This window comes from Danio aesculapii, chromosome 8, assembly GCF_903798145.1.
Source record: "Danio aesculapii chromosome 8, fDanAes4.1, whole genome shotgun sequence".
NCBI classification, from domain to species: domain Eukaryota; kingdom Metazoa; phylum Chordata; class Actinopteri; order Cypriniformes; family Danionidae; genus Danio; species Danio aesculapii.
Window position 1 is genome coordinate 52453879 of NC_079442.1, and position 15640 is coordinate 52469518.

General features: G+C 37.0%; 1 long non-coding RNA gene across 1 annotated transcript in view; it reads left to right on the top strand.

The window, feature by feature from the left end:
- Positions 1 to 1889: 1889 nt before the first annotated feature.
- The window catches only part of LOC130234223 (uncharacterized), a 28886-nt gene continuing 15135 nt past the window's right edge, over positions 1890 to 15640 (top strand). The window contains exons 1-2 of the long non-coding RNA XR_008838277.1: positions 1890 to 2078; positions 2703 to 2763. This is a non-coding gene — a long non-coding RNA (uncharacterized LOC130234223). The remainder of the gene's footprint in view (positions 2079 to 2702; positions 2764 to 15640) is intronic.

The following is a 15640-nucleotide window of genomic DNA, read 5'->3' on the forward strand; positions in this document are numbered from 1 at the left end:
CAATGTCTCTTAATTTTCTCCAGGTTTCATTTGATTATACATACTGTAGCAAGTAAAAGTTATTATTTTCTTAGTTATTTTATTTTGGACCCTTACACCGATGACAACACGGGTAAACTTTGATCAGACAACTAAGCTACACTGAAATAAAGCAGCTATGAGCGAGCAAAAGATCTTTTCTTATATACAGTTTAAAAAATAAAAATACTTCTTGAATTATTTTAATGATTTGATTAAGAAAGAAAAGTTGTAATTTTGTTTTAACTTATATTTTCTGCCCAATGTAAATCAGACTGAATAAAATAATAATGTAGCTGTCATTATGATCCTTCCAGAAGCTTCTGTAATGAAGACCCAGACACCACTGAATAACTCAGAGACGATAACTAAACCCATGACTAAAGCTGATCAGTAATATTATCTTTGTTAGTCTGTGTGATCTGTGTGCTTGAGTTCCTAGATTACATTGAGGAGTTTCCAGAGATAAAATAATCTGTTCTCTCTCAGGTACAGCTAAAGATATTTCCAGCATGAGTTTGACTTGAAGATCATCAATTTCTCAGCCATTATAAAGTACCAGAAACCCTGAAATCTACTCAAATCAGTACACAAACCAACATCATCCTGTTCAATGCCCTTTACTGCCCCATTCCCTGTCTAATCATTATCCAACTAAACCTGACAAAATAAAGAAAGATGGTCAGAAAACACACTTCAGTTCTCACAAGCACAATCTGACTGATTCAGTACAAATATCCCGTAATCAAACACATGCACTAGTGAGTCTGAGTTTTAGGACTGGAATTCCCCCACTGTCGTCATGATGACACTTCATCCTGTTATTTTACTGTCCAATCAAAATCAGCCAGGAAACAGTAGGCCTATATAATGCAGCCGCCATTTTACAAAGTGTTGTTGTCATTTGCTCTCGTACTGAACGGACGTCAGGTCATTCTCTTAGGAAAGACTAAAAATATTTAAAAAGATGTATCTGAAAGTGCTGAATGCTCTTAAACAAACATGGACGATTATATCAGCCACACACAAAATTTATTCAGGAGTAAAGGAACTGGTTGTATTTTATCCAAAACTGGACTGGATCGGAGCGGTACGAGCTGTGTGCCAATTTATTTCACCATTATATCAAAAATATTTGAAACCATACAATCGCTCAGCGGCAAAGCATGGAGTTATTTTAGAAGTATAAGGAGATGGGCTTTATTTCTCCTCCAAATTATGTTACCAATACTTTTCATTTTTCCTTATTGTCCTTATGGTACTGTCCTAATGCTTATAATACAAACAGCCGAAGCCACACAGCGAAAATGATTCTTATGTTGACAAATGGAGAAGATCATGAAGAGAATTTGCTGCCACTCACTTCACCTGGAATCAACAGAATGAAGACGTCAATAATAATAATAAATCTACTGTCAACCTTCTGTATCAAATAGTATCTGAAAATAAAGATGTTGAAACTTGCTTCATGTTGTGTGTCTTTATTGTCCCCTAATGAACTCTACCTTCTCGATGCGTCCCTGTGCGGCTGAATGTAGCTGAAACGCTCATCTGTGTTTCATATCCTCCAGCTGAATCTGTGAAGGATCTTGAGGAAAGCAGCAGATACAGCAAGCTTAAACATCACTGTGGTTCAGAGAGGAGGATTATTCATACTGTTCACATTTCAATCTTTTAGTCTGGGTGTCGTTTTCAAGAGGAGCCAATGAGACGGAGCTGTTGGGAAAGCCCCAGTGATATACTTTAGCATACTGGAACAGTCAGTGTTTGAGATCTTTACTGCCAGCGGTGGATCTTCAGTTGACTTTTTACTCAAGCGTATATTATGCCATTGCCTTCTGAATAATATATCTGCTCAGTCTGACATTTCTGTCATGATTAATTCAGCTCTGACCATCCAGTGTTCACGATTCGCTGCTTCTCATTTGGACTGAACAAAGTCATTCAGATGTTTTTTCGTGAGTGAAGGATTTTTGGCAGAATTGTTTGTTTTTTACATTGATTCCTTGCAGAGAGAACGAACCCCATGAACAAAAACACGTCATGAGATATTCAAGCAGGTAGTTGATCTAAAAATGGACATTTATATTTATTTATTTATTTATTTATTCAGCTATAATGGATTTCTTTTGAGCACAAAATAAGATATTTTTAAAGAAATTTCAGCATTCTTCAAAGCATCTTCTTTTGTGTTGAACAAAAGAAACTCATAAAGGTTTGGATCAAGTGAAGGACGAGTGAATGTTGAGAGATTGTTTGTTTTACTCTGGTACAATAATATTCAATACTCTTGTCCTTTAATTCGTTTATAACACTTTAAAATAATGACCCATGCTCCATTACATGCACTGTAATAATGCATCAGTAAATACTGAACTACTATTAACAAATGCTAGATTGTTTTTTACTTGGTTGATGTGAGTAAATCCATGAAACAACATTAACTAATGAACCCTTATTTTAAAGTGATATCGACGTTTGTAAAAGTCTGGTGTTGGTTTCTGCTCGAGAACAAAGTACAAACCAAACCTGGATCTAGCTGTGATGATCGAGTCGATCAGCTTTATTTCTAGCACTGTATGACATCTATACTTTATCATTAAGAGTAACAGTGTTTAACATTAACCTGACACAATATTTGGCTCATAATATGTATGAATAAGAGCAGTTTGTTTGTGTTTCAGAGACGTGGAACTTTCCAGAAGCTTCTGTGAGGAATAACCAGACATCATTGAATATCTTACGGTAACTAAACACTATAACTAAAGCTAATCGGTAATAATTACAGTAGTTATCTTGTGGGATTTGTCTTTGTTTTCTAGATTACTTTAGATGTGATAATTCTAATATATCTATGAAGTAATTGCTTTAACCATTGGTAAAGTGTATTTATTATATGTTTATATATACAGTATGTGATAAAGAGTCTGGTTAAGTTCATTCTGACTTTAAATAGTTTTTAATTCACTGCTAAAATGTTTTCTTACTCTTTTTATGACTAAGATTCACTCCATTTAAATCACAGGGCAAGTTGATATGCAGTTTGTCTTTATTTGGGTTTGTAGTCACTGGACTTGGTTCTCAATTTCTCTTAATTTTCTCCAAGTTTCATTTGATTATACATACTGTAGCAAGTAAAAGTTATTATTTTCTTAGTTATTTTATTTTGGACCCTTACACCGATGACAACACGGGTAAACTTTGATCAGACAACTAAGCTACACCGAAATAAAGCAGCTATGAACGAGCAAAAGATCTTTTCTTATATACAGTTTAAAAAATAAAAATACTTCTTTAATTATTTTAATGATTTGATTAAGAAAGAAAAGTTGTCATTTTGTTTTAACTTATATTTTCTGCCCAATGTAAATCAGACTGAATAAAATAATAATGTAGCTGTCATTATGATCCTTCCAGAAGCTTCTGTAATGAAGACCCAGACACCACTGAATAACTCAGAGACGATAACTAAACCCATGACTAAAGCTGATCAGTAATATTATCTTTGTTAGTCTGTGTGATCTGTGTGCTTGAGTTCCTAGATTACATTGAGGAGTTTCCAGAGATGAAATAATCTGTTCTCTCTCAGGTACAGCTAAAGATATTTCCAGCATGAGTTTGACTTGAAGATCATCAATTTCTCAGCCATTATAAAGTACCAGAAACCCTGAAATCTACTCAAATCAGTACACAAACCAACATCATCCTGTTCAATGCCCTTTACTGTCCCATTCCCTGTCTAATCATTATCCAACTAAACCTGACAAAATAAAGAAAGATGGTCAGAAAACACACTTCAGTTCTCACAAGCACAATCTGACTGATTCAGTACAAATATCCCGTAATCAAACACATGCACTAGTGAGTCTGAGTTTTAGGACTGGAATTCCCCCACTGTCGTCATGATGACACTTCATCCTGTTATTTTACTGTCCAATCTGTCAGCGAAAATGATTCTGGTGTTGACAAAGTGAAAAGATCACGAACACTATTTTGGTGTTGACAAATGGAAACGATCACGAACACTATTTTGGTGTTGACAAATGGAAAGAATCACAAACACTATTCTGGTGTTGACAAATGGAAAGGATCATGAACACTATTTTGGTGTTGACAAATGGAAAGGATCATGAACACTATTCTGGTGTTGACAAATGGTAAGGATCATGAACACTATTCTGGTGTTGACAACACGATTCTGGTGTTGACAAATGGAAAGAATCACGAACACTATTCTGATGTTGACAAATGGAAAGAATCACAAACACTATTCTGGTGTTGACAAATGGAAAGGATCATGAACACTATTCTGGTGTTGACAAATGGAAAGGATCATGAACACTATTTTGGTGTTGACAAATGGAAAGGATCATGAACACTATTTTGGTGTTGACAAATGGAAAGGATCATGAACACTATTCTGGTGTTGACAAATGGAAAGGATCACGAACACTATTCTGGTGTTGACAAATGGAAAGAATCACAAACACTATTCTGGTGTTGACAAATGGAAAGGATCATGAACACTATTCTGGTGTTGACAAATGGAAAGGATCATGAACACTATTTTGGTGTTGACAAATGGAAAGGATCATGAACACTATTTTGGTGTTGACAAATGGAAAGGATCATGAACACTATTCTGGTGTTGACAAATGGTAAGGATCATGAACACTATTCTGGTGTTGACAAATGAAAAGAATCACGAACACTATTCTGGTAATGACAAATGGTAAGGATCACGAACACAATTCTGGTGTTGACAAATGGTAAGGATCACGAACACTATTCTGGTGTTGACAAATGGTAAGGATCACGAACACTATTCTGGTGTTGACAAATGGTAAGGATCACGAACACTATTCTGGTAATGACAAATGGTAAGGATCACGAACACAATTCTGGTGTTGACAAATGGTAAGGATCACGAACACTATTCTGGTGTTGACAAAGTGAAAGGATCACGAACACTATTCTGGTGTTGACAAATGGAAAGGATCACGAACACTATTTTGGTGTTGACAAATGGAAACGATCACGAACACTATTTTGGTGTTGACAAATGGAAAGAATCACGAACACTATTCTGGTGTTGACAAATGGTAAGGATCATGAACACTATTCTGGTGTTGACAAATGGTAAGGATCACGAACACTATTCTGGTGTTGACAAATGAAAAGGATCATGAACACGATTCTGGTGTTGACAAATGGAAAGGATCACGAACACTATTCTGGTGTTGACAAATGGAAAGGATCATGAACACTATTCTGGTGTTGACAAATGGAAAGGATCATGAACACTATTCTGGTGTTGACAAATGGAAAGGATCATGAACACTATTCTGGTGTTGACAAATGGTAAGGATCACGAACACTATTCTGGTGTTGACAAATGGAAAGGATCATGAACACTATTCTGGTGTTGACAAATGGAAACGATCACGAACACTATTCTGGTGTTGACAAATTAAAAGGATCACGAACACTATTCTGGTGTTGACAAATTAAAAGGATCATGAACACTATTCTGGTGTTGACAAATTAAAAGGATCATGAACACTATTCTGGTGTTGACAAATTAAAAGGATCATGAACACTATTCTGGTGTTGACAAATTAAAAGGATCATGAACACTATTCTGGTGTTGACAAATTAAAAGGATCATGAACACTATTCTGGTGTTGACAAATTGAAAGGATCATGAACACTATTTTGGTGTTGACAAATGGAAAGGATCATGAACACTATTTTGGTGTTGACAAATGGAAAGGATCATGAACACTATTCTGGTGTTGACAAATGGAAACGATCACGAACACTATTCTGGTGTTGACAAATGGAAAGGATCACGAACACTATTCTGGTGTTGACAAATGGAAAGGATCATGAACACTATTTTGGTGTTGACAAATGGAAAGGATCACGAACACTATTCTGGTGTTGACAAATAGAAACGATCACGAACACTATTCTGGTGTTGACAAATAGAAACGATCACGAACACTATTCTGGTGTTGACAAATGGAAACGATCACGAACACTATTCTGGTGTTGACAAATAGAAAGGATCATGAACACTATTCTGGTGTTGACAAATGAAAAGAATCATGAACACTATTCTGGTGTTGACAAATGGAAAGAATCACGAACACTATTCTGGTGTTGACAAATGGAAAGGATCATGAACACTATTTTGGTGTTGACAAATGGAAAGGATCATGAACACTATTTTGGTGTTGACAAATGGAAAGGATCATGAACACTATTTTGGTGTTGACAAATGGAAAGGATCATGAACACTATTCTGGTGTTGACAAATGGTAAGGATCATGAACACTATTCTGGTGTTGACAAATGGAAAGGATCATGAACACTATTCTGGTGTTGACAAATGGTAAGGATCATGAACACTATTCTGGTGTTGACAAATGGTAAGGATCATGAACACTATTCTGGTGTTGACAAATGGAAAGGATCATGAACACTATTCTGGTGTTGACAAATGGTAAGGATCATGAACACTATTCTGGTGTTGACAAATGGTAAGGATCATGAACACTATTCTGGTGTTGACAAATGGAAAGGATCATGAACACTATTCTGGTGTTGACAAATGGAAAGGATCACGAACACTATTCTGGTGTTGACAAATAGAAACGATCACGAACACTATTCTGGTGTTGACAAATGGAAACGATCACGAACACTATTCTGGTGTTGACAAATAGAAACGATCACGAACACTATTCTGGTGTTGACAAATAGAAACGATCACGAACACTATTCTGGTGTTGACAAATGGAAACGATCACGAACACTATTCTGGTGTTGACAAATAGAAACGATCACGAACACTATTCTGGTGTTGACAAATAGAAACGATCACGAACACTATTCTGGTGTTGACAAATGGAAACGATCACGAACACTATTCTGGTGTTGACAAATAGAAAGGATCATGAACACTATTCTGGTGTTGACAAATGAAAAGAATCATGAACACTATTCTGGTGTTGACAAATGGAAAGAATCACAAACACTATTCTGGTGTTGACAAATGGAAAGGATCATGAACACTATTTTGGTGTTGACAAATGGAAAGGATCACAAACACTATTTTGGTGTTGACAAATGGAAAGGATCATGAACACTATTCTGGTGTTGACAAATGGTAAGGATCATGAACACTATTCTGGTGTTGACAAATGGAAAGGATCATGAACACTATTCTGGTGTTGACAAATGGTAAGGATCATGAACACTATTCTGGTGTTGACAAATGGTAAGGATCATGAACACTATTCTGGTGTTGACAAATTAAAAGGATCATGAACACTATTCTGGTGTTGACAAATTAAAAGGATCATGAACACTATTCTGGTGTTGACAAATGAAAAGAATCACGAACACTATTCTGGTGTTGACAAATGGTAAGGATCACGAACACTATTCTGGTGTTGACAAATGGAAAGGATCACGAACACTATTCTGGTGTTGACAAATGGTAAGGATCACGAACACTATTCTGGTGTTGACAAATGGTAAGGATCACGAACACTATTCTGGTGTTGACAAATGGAAAGAATCACGAACACTATTTTGGTGTTGACAAATGGTAAGGATCACGAACACTATTCTGGTGTTGACAAATTAAAAGGATCATGAACACAATTCTGGTATTGACAAATGTTAAGGATCACGAACACTATTCTGGTGTTGACAAATGGAAAGGATCACGAACACTATTCTGGTGTTGACAAATGGAAACGATCACGAACACTATTCTGGTGTTGACAAATGGTAAGGATCACGAACACTATTCTGGTGTTGACAAATAGAAAGGATCATGAACACTATTCTGGTGTTGACAAATTAAAAGGATCATGAACACTATTCTGGTGTTGACAAATGGAAAGGATCACGAACACGATTCTGGTGTTGACAAATGGTAAGGATCACGAACACTATTCTGGTGTTGACAAATTAAAAGGATCATGAACACTATTTTGGTGTTGACAAATGGTAAGGATCACGAACACTATTCTGGTGTTGACAAATGGAAAGGATCACGAACACTATTCTGGTGTTGACAAATGGTAAGGATCACGAACACTATTCTGGTGTTGACAAATGTTAAGGATCACCAACACTATTTTGGTGTTGACAAATGGAAATGATCACGAACACTATTCTGGTGTTGACAAATGTTAAGGATCACCAACACTATTTTGGTGTTGACAAATGTTAAGGATCACCAACACTATTCTGGTGTTGACAAATTAAAAGGATCATGAACACTATTTTGGTGTTGACAAATGGAAAGGATCACGAACACTATTCTGGTGTTGACAAATGTTAAGGATCACCAACACTATTCTGGTGTTGACAAATTAAAAGGATCATGAACACTATTTTGGTGTTGACAAATGGAAAGGATCACGAACACTATTCTGGTGTTGACAAATGTTAAGGATCACCAACACTATTCTGGTGTTGACAAATTAAAAGGATCATGAACACTATTTTGGTGTTGACAAATGGAAAGGATCACGAACACTATTCTGGTGTTGACAAATGGTAAGGATCATGAACACTATTCTGGTGTTGACAAATGTTAAGGATCACGAACACTATTCTGGTGTTGACAAATGGAAAGGATCACAAACACTATTTTGGTGTTGACAAATTTTAAGGATCACCAACACTATTCTGGTGTTGACAAATGGAAAGGATCACAAACACTATTTTGGTGTTGACAAATGGAAAGGATCATGAACACTATTTTGGTGTTGACATGGTAAGGATCACGAACACTATTCTGGTGTTGACAAATAGAAAGGATCACGAACACTATTCTGGTGTTGACAAATGGAAAGGATCATGAACACTATTCTGGTGTTGACAAATTAAAAGGATCACGAACACTATTCTGGTGTTGACAAATGGTAAGGATCACGAACACTATTCTGGTGTTGACAAATGGTAAGGATCACGAACACTATTCTGGTGTTGACAAATTAAAAGGATCATGAACACTATTCTGGTGTTGACAAATGGAAAGGATCATGAACACTATTCTGGTGTTGACAAATGGTAAGGATCACGAACACTATTCTGGTGTTGACAAATGGTAAGGATCATGAACACTATTCTGGTGTTGACAAATTAAAAGGATCACGAACACTATTCTGGTGTTGACAAATTAAAAGGATCATGAACACTATTCTGGTGTTGACAAATTAAAAGGATCACGAACACTATTCTGGTGTTGACAAATTAAAAGGATCATGAACACTATTCTGGTGTTGACAAATTAAAAGGATCATGAACACTATTCTGGTGTTGACAAATGAAAAGAATCACGAACACTATTCTGGTAATGACAAATGGAAAGGATCATGAACACTATTCTGGTGTTGACAAATGGTAAGGATCACGAACACTATTCTGGTGTTGACAAATGGAAAGGATCATGAACACGATTTTGGTGTTGACAAATGGAAAGAATCACGAACACTATTCTGGTGTTGACAAATGGAAAGGATCATGAACACTATTCTGGTGTTGACAAATGGAAAGGATCATGAACACAATTTTGGTGTTGACAAATGGAAAGGATCATGAACACTATTTTGGTGTTGACAAATGGTAAGGATCACGAACACTATTCTGGTGTTGACAAATGGAAAGGATCATGAACACTATTCTGGTGTTGACAAATGGAAAGGATCATGAACACAATTTTGGTGTTGACAAATGGAAAGGATCATGAACACTATTTTGGTGTTGACAAATGGTAAGGATCACGAACACTATTCTGGTGTTGACAAATGGAAAGGATCATGAACACTATTCTGGTGTTGACAAATGGAAAGGATCATGAACACAATTTTGGTGTTGACAAATGGAAAGGATCATGAACACTATTTTGGTGTTGATAAATGGTAAGGATCACGAACACTATTCTGGTGTTGACAAATTAAAAGGATCATGAACACTATTCTGGTGTTGACAAATGGTAAGGATCACGAACACTATTCTGGTGTTGACAAATGGAAAGGATCACGAACACTATTCTGGTGTTGACAAATGGAAAGGATCACGAACACTATTCTGGTGTTGACAAATTAAAAGGATCACGAACACTATTCTGGTGTTGACAAATGGAAAGAATCACGAACACTATTCTGGTGTTGACAAATGGAAAGGATCATGAACACGATTCTGGTGTTGACAAATAGAAAGGATCATGAACACTATTCTGGTGTTGACAAATGGTAAGGATCACGAACACTATTCTGGTGTTGACAAATGGAAAGGATCACGAACACGATTCTGGTGTTGACAAATGGAAAGGATCACGAACACTATTCTGGTGTTGACAAATGGTAAGGATCACCAACACTATTCTGGTGTTGACAAATGTTAAGGATCACCAACACTATTTTGGTGTTGACAAATGGAAAGGATCACGAACACTATTCTGGTGTTGACAAATGTTAAGGATCACCAACACTATTTTGGTGTTGACAAATAGAAAGGATCATGAACACGATTCTGGTGTTGACAAATAGAAAGGATCATGAACACGATTCTGGTGTTGACAAATAGAAAGGATCATGAACACTATTCTGGTGTTGACAAATGGTAAGGATCACCAACACTATTCTGGTGTTGACAAATGGTAAGGATCACCAACACTATTCTGGTGTTGACAAATGGAAACGATCACGAACACTATTCTGGTGTTGACAAATGGAAAGGATCACGAACACTATTCTGGTGTTGACAAATGGAAAGGATCACGAACACTATTCTGGTGTTGACAAATGGTAAGGATCACCAACACTATTCTGGTGTTGACAAATGGAAACGATCACGAACACTATTCTGGTGTTGACAAATGGAAAGGATCACGAACACGATTCCCGGTTGTTGACAAATGAAAAGGATCACGAACACTATTCTGGTGTTGACATGGAAAGGATCACGAACACGATTCTGGTGTTGACAAATGGAAAGGATCACGAACACTATTCTGGTGTTGACAAATGGAAAGAATCACGAACACTATTCTGGTGTTGACAAATGGAAAGAATCACGAACACTATTCTGGTGTTGACAAATGGAAAGAATCACGAACACGATTCTGGTGTTGACAAATGGAAAGGATCACGAACACGATTCTGGTGTTGACAAATGGAAAGAATCACGAACACGATTCTGGTGTTGACAAAGTTCATTAGACAGCTACAACTTTATTTTGTAGTTTCGTACAGGTCTCAGCCATGGTGGAACAGAATGATAAAGAATTCTTTTGTTTGTGATCTGACAGCATGGAATGGAAACGGTCCATCTTCTCCTCAAGTGTTGAAATGGAGGATTTAATTCTGCTGGTAGGGTCTGTCGATGTTAATCCAAAGGTTTAACCTTTGCCACCATGATCAGGTAATTCGCAGCATCCTTGGAGGGGTAAGTTTTCCCTTCTTTTTTGCTCTGTTTGGGTGATTTAGAGGTCATGTTCAATTGAAAAGACAGTTACTTTAGAAGTGTTCTGATTTTTTTATTTTAAATAAATTTGTTAAGTAAATGGGCTTTATGTGAGTTTAAATCTAAGACGTGCGGCAGCGAGAAACAAAAACATCTACTCCATTAGCCTTCTCAACCGAAAGTGCCCTAGTAGAGCTTTATGTCTAGCAACGCCCCTGATTTAAGTCACACTTAGCTGACTATTATCAGTTTGTGTATATTAATGGACAGCCTTCACAAGTCATCCCAGTAAAGTGTGGGGTGCCTCAAAGATCAGTTTTAGGCCCTTTGCTGTTTACAATATAAATGCTACCCATAGGAGACATTATTAAAAGACATGGGATCAGCTTTCACTGCTATGCAGATGATACTCAGTTATATATTTCAACTAAACCTGACGAGACGTCTAAACTGTCCAAGCTAACTGAGTGTATTAAAGTTATTAAAGACTGGATGACCAACAATTATCTTCTCTTAAACTCAGACAAAAAAAAATTATTACTTATTGGGCCTAAATCCTGTACACAGCAGATCTCACAACTCGACCTACAAATAGAGGGATACAAAGTTAGCGTTAGCTCGACTATAAAAGATCTGGGTGTCATATTAGACAGCAATTTAACTTTTAAAAATCATATATCCCATGTCACAAAAACTGCTTTCTTTCATCTGAGAAATATCGCTAAATATGCTATCCATCTCAGATGCAGAAAAGCTAGTCCATGCTTTTATGACTTCTAGGCTGGATTACTGTAATGCACTGTTTGCTGGCTGCCCAGCATCCTCTATTAACAAACTTCAGCTAGTACAAAATGCAGCTGCCAGAGTTCTAACCAGGTCTAGAAAATTTGATCACATCACCCCAATTTTATCCTCCTTACACTGGCTGCCTGTTAAGTTTGTATTGATTTTAGAATATTACTTTTGACCTATAAATCTTGAAATAATCGAGCTCCTGTTTATCTAACCAACCTTCTGTCTCGCTACAATCCAAACCGCTCTTTAAGATATCAAAACTCAGGGCTTCTGGTAGTACCTAGAATAGCAAAGTCAAGTAATGGCTCCTAAACTCTGGAATAGCCTTCCTGATAATGTCCGAGGCTCAGACACACTCTCTGTTCAAAACTAGAATAAAGACCTATCTTTTTAGTTATATTATAATGGTCGTGCTCAACTGAGCCTGGTTTCGCTCGTTGTTTTTTTCCTTCACTTTGTCAATCGGTGGAGTTTTTTCCTCGCCGCTGTCGCCACTGGTTTGCTTGGATCGCCACTTGTGGAGCTGCGCTTCAGTGGATTACTCTTCAGTGTTTGAACTTTCAGCAGTGAAATTTAAACCACACTGAACTGAACTTCAGAACTCTGGACTTAACTAGAACTATGTTAAGCTGCTTTGACACAATCTACATTGTAAAAAGTGCTATATCAATAAACATAAATTGAATTGTTGTCTAAAGTGTATTCAGTGCTCATACACAGCTTTTATTAGATGTTCAAATACACACTAGGACTTCTGCCACAAGAAAAAAAAGTGTACATGCTCAGACCTTGATGCACCAGTCAGTACTTTTCCACATTTTTATAAATTTGAATATTGCTGTTGACCTGAGCATATACGCACACACACCCCCACCCCAAGATCAAATTGGACCGTACACACACACTTTAGAAATGAGACAAGCCTACCCCCCACATTTCTCTAACTGTAACCTTATAAATCTGAATGGCCGATTAGCTTAGAGCCACAACAACAATCCAAGAAGAGGTCTCCCCACAGTCCAAACACACATGTGCTATAGGGGAATTGATAAAGTAAATTGCCCATAGTGTATGAGTGTCACGGTCACATAATGAGGACAAGGAGAGTTATTTCTTTTCATCAATTTATTCAAACAAGTATTGCATTAATAAACAGGAGAAGCAGGTAAGTAAGAGTCTTTGCAGTGGAGCTGATGAATAGCTTTTTACGTTGTAAACAGATAGCTTCAAACAGACATAGAGTGTGAAGTCACTTCCCTTCGTGATGTTTTATAAACAAATTTCAGGAGGAGCATGATCAGTCTTTGACGAGGCTAATTCATCATCACACACACAATCATTCTATTATCCAATCAGCTCAAGAGCAAACCTTTATAAACAGTCAAACATGTCATACCTCCGTTTTCTCTTGACTTCAGCGTCCCTCCACCACCCCAGCTCCTCACTATTAAACCAGATAGCTATTTAAATCTGACGGGGGAGCGTTCTGGAGCCGGGCTAGGCACTGCGCTCGGACCCTATCTCTCTTTATCCTGATAAGGGGAATAACACGAGTTAGTCTTCCCGAGCTCAGAACCCTCTTCCCGGACAGCACGCCAAATACGCATGTTCTATTCAGTCAAATATCTGTAAGTGTGAACTCGTGAAATGGTAGCTTTGTTCTTCCAGAGGTTTGAGAGAAGCATCCACAGGTTAAACGTTCATGGGAGAGGACAAACATCCACGGAAGAAGGCGAGTCAGGGAGAAGGTAAGGTCAAATATCAATTCCAGCCACTGACTGACTGGAATCGCTGGGTTATATGGGGAGTGCTGATAATGGGTGCAGGTGTGTCTAATAATTAGAATTCAGGTGAAAGTGCTCGGGCGTGATGAGAGGTGGTAGGAGATGGGGAGCGATGATTGGTGCTGAGGGAATGTGATGGTGAGAGAGAATTGTAAATTTAGCAGTAGGAATGAGCCGAGGATGTGGCAATGATTGTGTGTGAATCAGTGTGTGTTTCCCAGTACTGGGTTGCAGCTGGAAGGATATCCGCTACATAAAACATATGCTGGATAAGTTGGTGGTTCATTTTGCTGTGGCGACCATGGATGAATAAAGAGACTAATCCCAAGGAAAATGAATGAGTGATATCTTCTGTTGTGTTCAACAAATGAAAGAAATTCAAACCGGTTTGGGACAAGTGAAGGTTCAGTAAATAATGACAGAATGTCTCTGAATGCTCTTGTACATTTAAACGTGTAAAGACTGGTAGGTGTTTCTGTTCCAGAACAAAGTACAAACCAATCCCAGATACACCTGTCAGAATTATGTCAACTTCCTTTTTAACACTTTATACAATGTAGATTGTGCCAAAGCAGCAAAACGACGTAACAATGATTAACAGTATTCTATTAACTCTACACAACATCTAAAGTCTGAGAATGACACAAGTTTGTCTGTTTGTGTTTCAGTGACCTGGAACTGTCCAGAAGCTTCTGTGATGGAAAACCAGACGTCACTGAATATCTTAAAGTGACAGTAACTACACCCTGTAAGTGGAACCAATCAGTATTATTTACTGGGATATAGTTATCCAGTCTGATAGGTGTATTTTTTGTTTTCCAGCTTACATAGAGGAGCTTCTTACACATGAACAACAGGTCTGTTCTGAATATAAAACATCTCCATTATAAACCAGTCCCTCTCTATCCAGTGTTTAACACAAGCACTTTTACACAAAACCCACCTTTACCCACTGGTGTTAAAGCTCTATGAGCACCTGATGTTTTCCCCGTAGCTCAGTGATTTATTCAATCTCTAAATGTGTCATTGCAAAAAATAATAATAATAATTTTCATTTCAAAATAGTAATAATTTAATAAGTTTTTTTCTTGTTTCTAGTCCAAATTTCCAACAATTCTTAAGTCAAGAAGCATTTTCTAGACATTAGACATATGCATTAGATGAGTTTTTTTCCTGAAACGTTGTTTAAAAAGTAAAGTAGGAACTGTATGTGGGAATAATGAAGTGAGTTTTGAAAAAAGCAAGTTGTACAATATGGAAAAATAAATGACCAAGCTGCATTTAAACATCATTTTGTTGTTTTTCTTCTTCTTCTTTTTCTTAATAGTATTATTAATAATAATAATAAACTGTATATTTATAGTGTATCAGGCAAACATCAAAAGTAAAACAAAATAATGTTACTAAATTAATTTCTGAGAGGTTTTATCAGGAAATATTAAACTTATGAATATTCATATAGCCTATGCTCCGCCCTTTTGCCGACTTATAAATATCAGAACACTGGAAATTCCAGCATCAGAATATCTACACCAGACATTGAAGAAGAA